A 14,385-nucleotide genomic window follows, 5' to 3' on the forward strand; every position below is an offset into this window, starting at 1 on the left:
CTCCCAGAACTGCTCTATTTGAAGGATTAGAGAGATGCTATTCGCACCCTAACTTTTATTTACTACACTCCAATTAAAAATAAGAAAATTAGTGAAAGAGTGTGAGTAAATAAACTTAGGTGGATGCCAATTGAAGCTCTCACTATTTTTTTCTTCTTCTTTTTTATTGTTAAATTTCTATTTTTTGAATTTAGGATTTTAGACAGCCTAATCGTAATGATAAAGAACTACTGAAATTAGTTGAATAAGTGTTATAAGGTTTTGTAACATAAAAATTATAATTTGAGCCAAACCTTTCTAATGTTTGAAGAATGTGTTTTAACCTTATTAGTGAATAATTTAATAAATTAAAGTGTAATAAGTAAAATTTGAGGTGCCAATAACAGCTCTCAAATGTTAGCAGCCCTTTTAAGTGATAGTAGTTAAGTAGGGCTCACAAGTCACAAACTGGTCGTTTGAAGGGATAATCCACTAGAACTTTGGTAGGACATGTGCACTAGGATTTTTTGGAATTTCACAATACTCTCAGCAGGCCCTAAAATTCTCATGGCATGCTCGACAAGACTATCAATGGGTATGTGTCAGGTCGGGTCGGGTCAGACAAAAGAGGACCCGATTCTAATTATGCCTAAAAATCCTAGCCCAAGTTCAGTTTGTCTAATTGTCAGACTGGCCCCAGATGATCGCATATCCATGAAGCATTCAAAAAACACGATTGGGTGCCATATGGTTATAAAGAACAAAATTCTAAAAACTTAAAGAATAAACAAATTTAAAAAAAGACTAATTTGACTGTTGGATTTCAATTTTAAATTTGAGAGTTCAACAATCGTCCTTTTCAAAATCTCTAATTTGACAAAAAAATGTATTTTATGAATTTCTTTTTTCATACATAGTTTAAAACAACAATTATAGAGTGTTGAGGTGTCATTTGGACTTATGTGGCAGTCCACATAACTCAAATGAGGAGCTTGATTCAAGTTTTACATGATCTTCAATCCACACAACTAGGGTTGTCAACGGATGCTTATTAGTTCGGATACAGTAATATCCGAACCCGAATCTGAATATTTTATCTGATATTTGAATTCGAATTTGAATCCAACGGTTGTTCTAAAATTCTATTCAAATTCGAATATGATTATCCTATTGGATATCGGATAATATCCCGTTAGAATTTGAATAATTTGTATATTAAAAAAATACAATTTTTTTCTTATTTAATTGATTTTTCATTAATGTATATAATAAATAAATAAATAAAATAGTATATATTATATTATTTATATAAAAAATAAATCAAATAAAATAATATAAACTTTATATTATTTTGAATAGGATATTATCGGATTATATATGTTAATATCCGAATCTGTATCCAATAAGGATTCGAATATATAAAACTATCTGAATTCGAATCTGAAATTCGAAATTTTTAGATAATATCTGATTTTTCAAATTCGAATTCGAATCAGATGCGAATTTTCGACTATCCATTGATACCCTACACACAACCTTTTTCCCAATGTATGTATATACAATTATATTCATAAGATAGTAGGCTGAGTTAGGCTGTCTGGATCAACTCAATTAGTTAATGAGCCTAATAACTCGGGTTGGATCTAAGTCTTTTGATATTCAGATCGGATAAAAAAATTCAGATTTGAATCTAGATCCTACTTAGATCATTCTAACTAAGACCAGATCCAAACCTGTCAGATCAATCAGATTGGGTTGAATTGCATTTCACATTATAAGCATCCTTAGATTTGGACAAATCATCCCTAGATTTGGGTTAATTGGGTCCATTAGTGTTGAGTTGAGGGGCATTCAACCATATTCGACCCATTTTTATATGGTCATGCTGTCTTCCATTGTGAAATGTGATCTCCCAACGACAAATAATGGTCTATTTAAAGGGTTAGCCCTTAGGTAGGGCCACAACTAATCATGTAAAAGGATAATATTTATTAATACTTTTGGTTGGGCCCATGTCTGGATATAATTGAACTTGACCTTGACCAAACCCTCAGCAGCAGGCCCTAAAATCCTCATGGTCTACACGACAATGGGTCGGGTCGGGTAAGGCCTTGTTAATTGGGCCTCAAAATCCAAGCCCAATAATCTAGGAGTATTTGGGCTTATATGATTTTATAATGAGTGGTAATATCACAGCCCAATTATAATTTTAAGTTATCTGGCTAAACTGTTACATCCAAAGGGCCTGGCTCCCAAGCCCAAGCCCAGTCTGAGCCCGATCCTAAACATGAATGAGACCTAGTATGGGCACTAGCCAGACTTGATCCATGAAAGATTGGGCTGACCCAAAACTCGGCCCATTGATAGTATGCAGAGTTGTTTTATACATTATTTATATTCTGGCTTTCGGAGCTGGTATGGAAACAGTTTTGGATGATCCAACCACAAATCGAATCATTCTCAATAGAGTGATATTATCGTAAAAATGGTCCATTAGATTATATAGTAAATATATAAAAATAATTGATGGTTTTACAATATAATTAAAAAATATAGGGTTTGTTCTTTACAGAAGCTAGCTTCTAGAAAAAGTAGAAGCTTGTTCGTTACAAAGGCATATAAGTTAGAAATTGATGTTCGTTTGACAGCTTTTTATTATTGGATTATGATAAAATGATCAGAATACCCTTAATATTGATTATGCACCCAGAATAAACAAAAAATGATCAGAATACTTAAATAAATATATAATTACAATATATATATATGGGTCGGGTTCCGTATACCCCTATTACGACTCACATTGCGACACACTGTTTTGTCTTATATGGGAAAAAATGTTTGGAATGGGCTGATTTTTTGTGAGGATGATCTCTATGGTGAGGAGATCATCCTTGCCAAAAATCAGCTCATTATGAAACTTCTAGTCCCATGTTTACAAGTTGACAAATTTTAGACCGTCCAATTTTTGTCCATCAATTTTGATGGGGTTAGAAGTTTTGGAATGGGCTGATTTTTTGTCAGGATAATCCCCTCATCACAGAGATCATCCTCACAAAAAATCAGCCCATTCCAAACATTTTTGCCCATATAAGACAAACGGTGTGTTGCAATGTGAGTCGTAATAGGGGTCGTAATAACGCCATCCTATATATATATATATTAAAAAATTATAAAAATAATTATTTTCAATTTAAATAAATTTATAAATTTTATAATTCTATCGAAATTTTGACAGTATTTTTTCTTAAAAATGGACATATGACATTGTCTTAATAAAGAAAATACCTGTATAATACACAATCCAATATCCACATAAAAATGAAGGGTGTTTGGTAATAAAGTAGTGATGATGAATTGCTTTTGGTCTTGGTAGTAAAGATGAAGGCTATTTTGATAGTAATCATCTTTTATTTTTTAAGATTAAGTTTAGTTGAAAATTTGATTAAAGATGAAGGGTATTTTAGTAATCTTTTTCTTGAAAATTTGATTAAAAATGAAAGATATTTTAGTAAAAATGAAGGGTATTTAAGTAATTCTCTTTTATTTTTTAATGTTAACTTTGGTTGAAAATTTAATTAAAGATGAAGGGTATTTTAGTAATTCTTTTTTATTTTTCTAAGGTTAAGTTTGGTTGAAAATTTGATTAAAGATGAATGATATTTTGGTAAAGATGAAGGGTATTTTGGAAGATGAAGGGTATTTTGGTAAAGATGAAAGGTATTTTGATGATTTTTTTTTAGAAATTTGATTAAAGATGAAATGTATTTTGGTAAAGATAAAGGGTATTTTGGTAATTCTCTTTTATTTTTTAAAGTTAAGTTTGGTTGAAAATTTGATTAAGATGAAGGGTATTTTGATAATCTCCTTTAATTTTTTAAGATTAAGTTTTGTTGAAAATTTGATTAAAGATGAAGGGTATTTTGGTAAATACACTTGAACCGTTTTACGCTTTTTACTTCTTGCAAAAGTCATTTAAAGAAGCCTCTCTTGGGTGACTTTCATTATGAGCTACTTTTGGGATTCAGTTAAAATCCGCTTGATCAAAAAAAGCCCAAATGAACATTATTCATCTTGCTTTTTTGGTTTAAAAGAAAAAAAAAAAAAAAACTAACTCCTGAAACTCTAAAAGAACAGGCCCATAGATTTTTTTAAATTCCAGTATTCTTTTAATGGACTTATAATATGTCAACATGGATTTAAATTTGTGAGTATGAACTCATTTTATGAAAAATGCACTATATGAGTGGATCACAAAATTTGATATCGACGATTGATGATGGTAATGGCGATGATGTTGACAACAACAGTTCTTGATTATGGTGATCTTATTGGCTAGTATTTGCTCTAAAAAATCTTCCAGATGGGTTCTCTCTACCATATGCTTGCTTATACACAAAAAAAATGCAACATCAATCACCAATCAAGTGTGCTGGTTGCAAAGCTTGGGAGCGTTGGATTGCTTATTGGACAAGACGTATATAACTATTTAGAGTATAATATCCAGATCTAATCCATTAACATACGGATTGGGTCAAATCTAATTTTATAACAAAATCTAAATAAACTTTATATATCTCAACAAATATATAATATAATTTATATACTTTCTAACATATTATCGGATCAGGACATGGTTGATCCAGATCTGATCCAACAAGATATCGGATTGAAACTTTATTGGAATCCAAAACATTGATCTGGACCCGAAGTTATTGGATTAGAATCAGGTCTGATTCGATCCATTGACAACTTTGAACAATTGAGATAAGACCATATTTTTATTCCTACAAAAATTTATTTTGTCAAGCATTTAACTTTATGTCGTTAGAAGACGTTGCTTTTGAAAGAATTGACTGGAAGAACATTATATATTTTCCTAAACCTAGTTAAATTTTGGGATAAGAATCATTGCAGACCTGCATACCACTCATTATATATCTTAATGAAAATTTCATTATATGTGGTTGATTTGATTATACCCTTATAAATATAAATAATAAAAATGATAAAGCTAAAGTTTGTATAAAACCATAATCATATTCTTTGACACAAAAAACTAATTTTATGCTTTTTGGCATGGGCATCCTTTTTGAGGATGAAATGGTAGAAAAGGAAAGGTAATGAAGGTAAAGTTATATTATTTGGAAATGGGGAGAAAGGAAAAAATAATAAAATTGAAGGGTATTATTATAAAAGAGATAGAAGATGAAAGACAATATATAAATTGAAGAAACATTTTTGAAAATGGGTAAAAGAGAAAAATTAATAAAGTTCGAGAGGTATTCTTGAAAATGAAAGAGTAGAAAAGGAAATAGAGTTGGAAGTTGTCCTTGAAATACATGTGAGATTGAATTTAAACCCTTATTTATAGGGGATAAACATTGGGAAGATAACTGTTATATTTTATTATATAGATATAATGTTTTAAACTAAACTCGAACTAGTTGTTAACCATATTGTTTGACTCGATCGATCCCAATCGATTCGACCACATATCAAACTGGTCCAATGCATTCCAAGATGAAATATGAAATATGTTTTTTTGGTTTCTTCCCAAAACTAAGCATCTTCAACTTTTTGAGCAACTTATTTTACACTTTACCCTTTAACCTTAAGATTATATCCAATTTGACATTCAAATATAATTTTTTTTATCGCCCATTTTCTACCATAATATCCTAGTCAGACTTTCCCTTTGCATTCAAAATCAAAATCTTTCAAAAATTCTCCTACTTGATTTGATAATAGCTTAGGCTCTTTAAAAATGTAAATTATTGATTTTCTAATAGATCTAAGTTTAGTTTAATATCTTCACATGTTAACTTAGCTAAATTTTGATACAATTTGTCATGTGTTAAAATTTTATGGGTATATTCACTTCAAATCCTCACGAGGTTAACTTATCCACTAGGGATAACTTAAGGGTTTAAGGGCTTATTATATTTGCTAAATGCAATTAAGAGGCCTACAAAAGTGAAAATCCATGTATTCATATTAGATTAGTTTTAGTTTATTTATTTATTTTTCTAAGGGACTAGTAAAACTTATGTTGTGGGGTGTGATAAGGGCCATAAAATGTCCAATTAACTATTAATTTATAGAGCACTCAGGATTTTCAACTTAAAGTATTATTTTTAATGAATAAATTCCCTAAAATAGGTTTTTAATTTACTTTAATGGTTTTTAGAATAATTAGGTAATTTTGAATATTTAATTTGATTTTTGGATATTTAATTTCGTGTAATATCTGTGTTTCAAATATTCAAAGAGATTAAGCCAGATATGGAGATAGATCTAAGAAGCAGATATAGTCGAGATTTGCAGTCAATCATGAAACATCAAAGTCAAATGGGAAAAACAGATATCCAATTTGACATTCAAATTTTAAACCAAGATCTCACCCACGAAGTTGGTGGTTACCAAAGGTTGGCAAAAAGTGAAGTATAAATGATTTAAAAAAAAAAAGTTTTTTAAGTTAGAGGGGATGTTAGATGAGTTAAGAGTTTAACGAAGTATAGTTTGACCTCTAAACTCATAAAAGGAGTCAATGAATAAGTCATATATAAAAGTATATGCTTGCTAAACAAATTTTGTGGGCTTAAGGTTTTAGTGTAAATCCAAATAGATTTCATCTTTTTGGTCTCCAAGCACTCACCCAACATTTATGTACTTATTTAAGAGTATTTTTTTGCTTGTTTGGTCCCTGAAACATATTCATAAATTAAGTATGTCCTTGAGGGAACCATCATCATGTTCATGAAGTTGTGTCCACTTCGGACTGTTTTTGTTGATTTAGAGTGTTAAATATAGATCTAAAAAGAACTACATTTTTTACTCGTAGCCTTTTTAAAATAAAAGTAAAGTGGTGTGTATCCTCTCTTTCTTCTTTAAGTCATTTGCATTAAACAAGTTAAATTAGAAATTTAAAATACTTGAAAACTAAATGAATTGAAACAATTTACTATGAAATTAAAAATTCTTGAAGAGTTTATTATGAACTTAGAAAAGAAAGATTGGTTTACATTATGAAGACTTACTCTTTCCTCCTCATGCCATCTGAAAACAAAAATAACTAACTACGTAGATATACATTACTAAAAATTAAAACTACATAAAAGTAAAAAACAAGGGATAGATAGAAGAGGGAATTGGGGGGTTTAATTACATATAAATAGACAATGATGTTCTACACCCCACCTTAGTCTTCTATTCTTCTTTGTTCTCACTTTAAACTTCTAGGTCGGGTGAGAAAAAAAATGGACAAATATTTTACTCTTTTAAAAGGTTTCAAGAACCAAATTTGATAGAATTTTGGGGTACTAGACTTTACGCCCTCTTCTATTTGATTTGGATGGGTATTTATTTATAGGCTCTAGGGAGATTCTTAAAGATATAAGTGTCCAATTTTTTTAACTTTAAAATATTCCTAAGAATACCTCAATAAACGACTTCAAATACATTCCATCAACTTATCCTTGATTATTTTTGCACCTCTTTAAATCTTATCAATCTTGATTATCAAAGGGTAGAGGTGTCAAAGCACTCAAAATTCTAAAAAAACTTAATTGAGGGATAAAAGTGTTTAAGTCCCTTAAATGTGGTCAATCTCTAGAGATTCTAGTAGTAATTTCATGTAATTTGTGATAGAAAATTTGGACATTTAGGATAATTATATAAGCTAGGGACCAAATGAGATTATGGGTTAGATTGAAAGAATAAGATAATTACTAGAAAGCCTAGGTGGGAGAATTATGTGAAGTTTAATGCAAGGGAATAATGGGAAATGATGAGATTTTTTTTTTATAGGAATAAGCAACTAATTGGGGATTTAGGAGTAATTTCCTAAAGCACATTGTAAGCATTCAAGTGCTCTCATTCCCATCACAACTATTTAACTGAACTGAATTTAGGAGAGTGAAGGTCAAAGTGAGAAGACCTAGACATTATCTAAGTAAAGGCTAAGGCAAAAAAATAACTTGCATATTAGGTGAGTTACTGCCAACATAGAGAATGACTGGCCATTAAGTGACTAATAGCCAATGAATGGGTAAGCTTGGCCATTGGTCATTGAGAGGCAAGCTTTCATTGTTGATTTTTTTTCTTCCGATAGCTCAAAAACACCAAATTAATGGAGGATGGGAGAAATTCAACGGCTCTAAGCTGTCAAATTTAGGGAACATCACAAGTTATGTCGGCCCTAGGTCGTCGAATTATGATTTCTAAAATTCATGGGCCTTGGCATGTCGTATTTTCTTATAGTATTTTTCAATTTTCACGTAATGTGATCCAGATCCAATCCAACAAGATATCGGATTGAAACCTTTTCGGAATCCAAAACATCGATCCAAACCCGAAGTTATCAAATCAGGTTTCGAGTCTAATTTGATCCATTGACAACCTTGAACAATCGAGATAAAATCATATTTTTATTACTAAAAAAAATCCAAATTTTTTTCATCGAGCATTTAGCTTTATGTCGTTAGAAGAAATCGCTTTTGGAAGAATTAAATGGACGATTATTTATTTTCCTAATCCTAATTAAATTTTGGGATAGGACTTTGACAATCATAATCATCAGGGTCCTCCATACCACTCATTATATATTTTAATGAAAATTTCATTATATGTGGTTGGTTTGATTGTACCCATATAAATATAAATCATAAAAAAGATACAGCTAAGGTTTGTATGAAACACATATTCTTTGACATGAAAAGCTAATTTTATGAAAAGATACAGCTAAGGTTTGTACGAAACACATATTCTTTGACATGAAAAGCTAATTTTATGACTAGATGGTTCCAGGCATAAATTAATACTTGGTTGATTCAATTGTACTTCATCCTTCCCCATTGGAAAACCCGTGTTGTTCCTTGTTTCCTAAACAAGTACAGCAATTCATGTCGGTAAGCATGCATGTATAAACGTCCTCCACTTGTATCTAATCTATTCTCAAAGAATAAAACATATTTAGAAAATATTTGTTGATTCCTAAGAAATCAATTTTAATCACTAAACAAATCAGTACTTTTCCTCTTATTGCAGCCATTTGTTTGATCTGCCAAAAAAGATCTACGATTTCAAATAATTGAAAAAGTGCCGATTTTAATTTCTTGATAATAAGGGATTTTTCAATTAATTATTGATTTTCAAAAAATCTGTGATTTTTTCATCCATTCCTCCCTCAATTTTTTTCTGGGCTTATATGGCTGCCCAAAAATTTTCCAATTTAATATAAATTGACCCCCGCTAAATAATTCACGAATCCAAAATTGATTACTATGGTGGATACTTTGTACATTTCAGGCCTTGGGGTGAATTTTTACTCGATTTCATAACTATCTATCCTAAGGGAATAGTAAGATTAAGAGATTGTATATCTAATTTTCGTGAAAATAATTGAAAGATGGACTTAGACCCATAGCTTAGTTGATTTGACACATTGCAGAACAACTTTCAGGTCGTGGGTTCAAGTCATCTCCATGAGCACGTTTACCCGTAAAAAATATAATTGAAATATCTTATCATCACCCATGGACATAGGCAATCTCGTCGAATCACATAAATTTGTGTCGTATTATCATAGTTGAAAGATCTCATAATAGCTTAGTTGGTTTGCCTACATTTTTAATTTGATTATATATTATCATCTTTTCTCGCACACGAATTTCTACAATATGAGGTACTTGGAAAAGTCCCATTAACAAGGCCATGTTGTTCCTTGTAAGCCAGACAAGTAAAACTATATATGTGGGTAAGCATGCATGAACCTCCTACATTGTATCTAACCCAAAATTTGAAGTTTTTTTGCCACGTAGGAAGGTAGGATCGTGGATCACGATGACTTGTTTTATTGTTTGTGGACAAGACGCGTGTCCTCACTGTGTATTGATGAACACAATTGAATAACGAATGTCAAGTATTTTGGACACATTTGAGACTTTCTTGTTGGATTTATAGGTCGAAGTCACCAATGTATGGTTGGGTTTATTATTTATTGTCTTGTTCTCTAAGGCTTGTCTATATCAAGGCCGATTCAAATTTTGTACTCTTTCTCTTGTCCCCTTTGTCATTAGATGCGTTCACCTTACTAATATTAAAATCAACCTTGAATTTTGCATTACTAGTCTTTATTTTTTATTTATTTACAACCTTGGATAATGGGGTATATTTGACATGCATCTCTCAGTGAATTCTAGAGGACTATAAGCTTAGCTCCTCCATGTACATGTTAGAATGAACCCATTCCCTAATTTTATATTTGAATGAACAATAAAGGAATCCGATTTGACTTGTATCAAGGGGTTTAAAAATGGGTTGAGTTTTGATGACTCATGAAAAAGCATATGATCCCAATTGTGCAAATACGAAATCCATTCATTTAGATTTACAGTCAAGATAATTATCAAGATACATATGAATCTTGTGCATGGTATTTCATGTTTACACTTGTGGGGGTCGTATTTTTTTCTTGAATCACTTGATATCACCCTGTTTAATATTAAAATATAGGATGTTTAACCAAAACGAACACATAATTCGTGAAAGTTACTAAATTAATCAACAGAGTCGTGATTTTTTGATGCCCCCTCTGACACACACACCTTGGCGTGGCATGGGCTAGAACTATAGATTTTTCCTTGGGGTACACTACTGCACATCCTCATAAATATGTGCAGTTGTGTATTCTGAGAAAAATAATCTATGATTCTAGCATATGCTACGTCATGGGGTGTGTGTTAGAGGGGGCGTCAGAAAATCGTTATTCTTAATCAATATTATTCATGTATTTTAATATTTATGAAAATTGTCACATATTGTATTTTGTAATTATTATTATTTTTAATACTAAAATGATTATATACTATTATATGGTCATATTTGTGATTTACTCATTTATCTTTCTTGTAAACCGACACTTGAGGGCATAAGGGTGACAAGTTGTCCGTATGCCAATGATAGTACATCTGATAAACATTAAAAAAACTAATAACATGAAATTGAGTATATGACCATTTTGTAGATATTACAAGGCATGACTGATTCTGTAGTTTCGGCAAAATACATAATTGTTTTACTAATTTCCACTTTTACCTACCCTTGGATTTTAGATACCTACACTATCAAACTATGTACACACCTCTCTTGCTTCAGTCTTTTGTGAAAGACTACCAAGAAAACGAGATGTCATGTTGAAATGATCGAAATACCCTTGTCTTCAATCTTTTGTCAAAACTAAGTTGGATACTCACAAACTCTTTCTTATCAAACCTCCAGTGCCCCTTACTAGGCAATTAAAATTGAATAATGATTTTCTCATGCCCCCCTCTCACATATGCCCCCATCGTAGATCATTTGCCCATAAATCTTTTTCTTGTGTATCCCGAGGCAAATGATCTACAGTTCTATGATGGGAGCGTATGTTAGAGCAAGGGCGTTAGATTATCACAACTCATTAAAATTATGTGGCATAGGCAGTATCTCTCTTGAATTTCCTTTAAAAAAGGAAAATTTATTTCATAATTTTAAGACCAAATTTTATAGCAAATGCCATTAGATCCCTTATTTCTTTGTAAAATATATATGAATAATGATTTTCTAACTAGAAAGTCTTTACGGGGTCAATACTAGTCTGATGTGTCACGGATGCGGAACCACAAATCTATTTCCTCAGGATACACAAATGCAAATCCCTATAAAACTATGCATTTGTGTATCCCGAGAAAACATATCTATGGTTCTATGTCTATAACAAATCAATCGAGTGAAGATTTTCAAGTTAGAATATCGACACTATATATATATATATATATAGTGTGTGTGTGTGTGAGAGAGAGAGAGAGGGTAACGTTCGACAACCAACCTTAGGCAGTCAAAAATTTTTCCTATATGGCTCAAAACTTTCGGAATGAGCTGATTTTTTGTGAGGATGATTTACAAAAAATCAACCCATTATGATATTTTTAACCCATATAGGACAAAGGTGTCAGTTTCCTAACGTTGGTTGTCGAACATAACTGATATATATAATAAAATACAATTGTAGGACCCACTTTTGTGGGGGATAAACTTTGATCCAATTAAGATAAACATCCCATCTGAGTATAATTTTTGTGGGACCTATTTTATTACATTTCTTCTTAATCCCTCTAACTTTATTATATTTCATTTTTTACTCCTCTAATTCACATTATTGTTTTTCATTTTTTATCCTTTTAATTTCAATTTTTTTTTTAATAATACCTCCTAACTTTATCTTTTATTTGCATTTTTACTCCCTTATTAATCTCAAAGAAGATGCCCTTGTCATAGGTAGAGGTGAACTCTCTCTCTCTCTCTATATATATATATGGTCTCATTCGGCAACTAATATTAGGAAACCAAAATTTATTGTAAATTGTGGTTAAAAGTTTTGGAATGGCATGATTTTTTGTGAGGATGATCCCTTCACCATAGAGATCATTTGGCCTCACAAAAAATCAGCTCATTCCAAAACTTTTAATCCATATAAGACAATTTTTGACTCCCAACGTTGGCTCTCTGATGTTGGGTTAGAAGTTTCAATATGGTGAGTGTTTGGAGGCCCTAAAGAGAGCAAAACATTGTGTCAAACATTTTTCAATATGTGGGTTAGGTATAGAGATCATCCTCACAAAAAATCAGCCCATACTAAAACTTCTAACCCAATTTACAAGTTGAAGGATCATGGACCGTCATTTATTTGTAAATCATTTTTTTTTTTTAAGGTTAGAAGTTTCATGATGAGCTGAATTTTTTTAGGATAATCTCGACAGTACACCATCGAGATCATCCTCACAAAAAATCAATTCATTCCGAAACTTTTATCCCATATATTGAAAAATATTTGGTACAATATTTGACTCTCGTTAGGGCTGTCGAGTACTATGTATATATAGTTTTAGGTTTGGCAATCAACATTAAGGAGCCAACACGTTTGTCCTATATGGTTTAAAAGTTTCAGATTTGACTGATTTTTTGTGAGAACGATCTTTATAGAGAGAAGACCACCTTCACAACAAATCAGCACAATCTAAAACTTCCAACCCCATAAAAAATGATATAAAAATTATGGACCGTTGAATTTTCACCTGAAATTTGTAAATCACTTTTAATGGACTTAGAAGTTTTAGATTGAGCTGATTTTTTGTGAGAATGATCTTCTCACCATAGAGATCATCTCGGAGGAGGGATAACCCTCAATTACAAGACTCTAAGCCATATAAGACAACGATGGCTCCCTAATGATGGTTGTCTAATGTTGGTTGCCGAACACTATATATATATTTCTTTCTAAGCAAGATAAAGTATTTGATCATGATAAAGAGTGCTGATTTTTAAACTCAACTTGACAAGGAAACTCAAAAACTCACTGGCTTGGCATGGGCAAAGAATCGTAGATTCTATCTCTTGGGATACACAACCAACCTGACCAACCTGCCATCTGTAGTTGTGTATCCCAAGAGTACATTTGTGTACCCCGAGCGAAAGAATGTATGGTACTTTGTGCATGACAGTGGGTGAATTTTGAGTTAGGCTATCAGGTTGAGTTCAAAAATCATTAGTCTATGATAAAATCATGTACTGGGAGGAGGGATAACCCTCGATTACAAGACTCTAAGAAAAGGAGTCTCCCATGAAAACTTTTCGAGTCACAAAAGGAAATCTACCCAAAGAATCAAAAGAGAGGAGACAATGCCGATTTTGGAGCATTGTTTGCAAGACAAAATTTCCTTCTCTTGAACACATGCCCAAACCTCTCATTGGAATCCTAAGCATCTCGAAAATTTTGAGCACTAAACTCTCCAAAGCCCAAGGCAAGGAAACTTATTCCAAGTACCTCTAATAGTATTCACGACTATACACATAAAGGAATCAGATTCAATCAAAATCTATTTGAAGCTCAAAGTAATAATTGATATACCAATATGAAGAAGCACACTGAATTCAGCCACATTATTTGCATGTAAGCAGGGGCGGAGCTGGTGGGGGCAATTGCCCCCACAGAACTTTGAGACACCCTTACATTTTCAGCTAATTACACACCCCATTTGTCCCCACTCCTTCACCTCTCTCTCTCTATTTGCCCCCACACTCTCATCACCCTCCAATTTTTGCCCCCACACCCTCACCTCCCTCCATTCATATTTTTCAGCATAAATAATTTTCCCACCATTCAAGTTCTTTAACTATACGACTAACCATAGTTTGCCCCCACTACAAGAAAATCCTAGCTCCGCCCCTCCATGTAAGGGTTGTTAATTTACTCCCTATTCTTAAGAACTATATGTGTGGTACTCTTCAAATTCATTTACCAATGGTATGTTTGGCTCACATCTCACATTCAAATTAATTAACCCAAAAATCAAATTGATTGGTGATTTA

Source organism: Akebia trifoliata, chromosome 16, assembly GCF_017979445.1.
Source record: "Akebia trifoliata isolate Shusen 1 chromosome 16, ASM1797944v1, whole genome shotgun sequence".
NCBI classification, from domain to species: Eukaryota; Viridiplantae; Streptophyta; class Magnoliopsida; order Ranunculales; family Lardizabalaceae; genus Akebia; species Akebia trifoliata.